Raw genomic sequence first — 2,061 nt, 5'->3', positions numbered from 1 at the left:
CACAAGGTTCTTGTTATCAGGAGACCTGCAAAGATGGAAGGAAATGGCCAAAGGGCTCTAAAATGGCTGGTCTCAAATTCCTGACCTCAGGTGATCTGCCCGCCTCAGCCTCCCAAAGTGCTGGGATTACAGACATGAGCCACCACACACAGCCATCTTCCCTCATTTTAAGGGACTGAGATTCCAACTTAGAGCCCTTTGGTTGACAATTCCAGCTGGCACTAAGCACAGTCCTACAAAGATAAAGGCTCCAGGTGGCCTGGAGAGGAACCTTTATCTTTGTAGGACTCTGCTTAGTGCCAGCTGGAATTGTCACATGGAGCTCACATCCCCTTTTCCTCTGACATTTCCTAGGCACAGAGAATTCCTTCTATCCCTACAGCAAAGGATGTGATGTCTCAGCAGGTGCTGGCCATTTAGCCTAAGTGTGAGCAGAGAGGACTGACCCTCATCCCTCATAGGCTTCTGAGCTACCCAACCCCAGGGTTCCATTCTGGCATTCTTTCCCACCCTAATTCATATGAAGTTCTCTCTCCAGTACAAAGCTGAGAAAGGGAAACTTGAGTCATCTTTTGTTTCTCCCTACCATCTAATGCAATTAAATCCTTCCACAAGGAGGCCAAAGGCCAGGCACGGTGGCTCACGCCTATAATCCCAGCACTTTGGGAGGCCAAGATCATGAGGTCAAGAAACCGAGACTATCCTGACCAACATGGTGACATTCAGTCTCTACTAAAAATGCGAAAATTACCTGGACATGGCGGTGCACACCTATAGTCCCAGCTACTCAGGAGGCTGAGGCAGAAGAATCCCTTGAACCCTGCAGGCAGAGATTGCAGTGAGCTGAGATTACACTGCACTCCACTCTGGTGATAAAGCAATACAACGTCTGAAAAAAGGAGGCCAGAAGCTTGCCTTCTCCCTGCATTTTTTTTTTTTGAGATGGAGTCTCCCTCTGTTGCCCAGGCTGGAGTGCAGTGGCGCAATCTCGGCTCACTGCAACCTCTGCCTCCCAGGTTCAAGTGATTCTCCTGCCTCAGCCTCCCAAGTAGCTGGGATTATAAGTATGCACCACCATGACTAGCTAATTTTTGTATTTTTAGTAGAGATGGGGTTTCACCATGCTGGTCAGGCTGTTCTTGAACTCCAGACAAGTGCCTGCCTTAGCCTCCCAAAATGCTGGGATTACAGGCATGAGAGACCATGCCAGGCTGTCCCTGCATTTATTATAATCCTACCTAGACCATCCCCTTTCCACAGCCTCTGACTCTGACAAAGCACCCAGCCCTATCCCATAGTCCATCTCCCAAGGAAGCCCCAACAGACAACCGAATGCTTTCTAGGGACTGCTAGACGTCAGACTTCTGCCTAAAATATATGCTGAATATTTATGGGGAAATAAATATTTTTTATTGCATTTTAGGTTTGGGGGTACATGTGAAGAACATGCAAGATTCTTGCATAGGTACACACATGGCAGTGTGATGTGCTGCCTTCCTACCCATCACCTATATCTGGCATTTTTCCCCATGCTATCTCTCCCCAATTCCCCACCACCCGCTGTCCCTCCCCTATTTTCCCCCGACAGACCTCAGTATGTGATGCTCCCCTCCCTGTGTCCATGTGTTCTCATTGTTCAACATCCACCTATGAGTGAGAACATCCGGTGTTTGATTTTCTGTTCTTGCGTCAGTTTGCTGAGAAATATGGTTTCCAGGTTCATCCATGTCCCTACAAGAGACACGAACTCATCGTTTTTCATGCTGCATAGTATTCCATGGTGTATATGTGCCATATTTTCCCTGTCCAATCTATCATCGATGGGCATTTGGGTTGGTTCCAGGTCTTTGCTATTGTAAACTGTGCTGCAATGAACATTCGTGTGCATGTGTCCTTATAGTAGAATGATTTATAATCCTTTCAATATATACCCAGTAATGGAATTGCTGGGTCAAATGAAATTTCTATTTCTATGTCCTTGAGGAATCACCACACTGTCTTCCACAATGGTTGAACTAATTTACACTCCCACCAACAGTGTAAAAGCATTCCTATTTCTCC

Source organism: Cebus imitator, unplaced genomic scaffold (genome assembly GCF_001604975.1).
Source record: "Cebus imitator isolate Cc_AM_T3 unplaced genomic scaffold, Cebus_imitator-1.0 Scaffold634, whole genome shotgun sequence".
In the NCBI taxonomy this organism is placed as follows: domain Eukaryota; kingdom Metazoa; phylum Chordata; class Mammalia; order Primates; family Cebidae; genus Cebus; species Cebus imitator.
Note: the sequence above shows the minus strand (reverse complement) of the source record.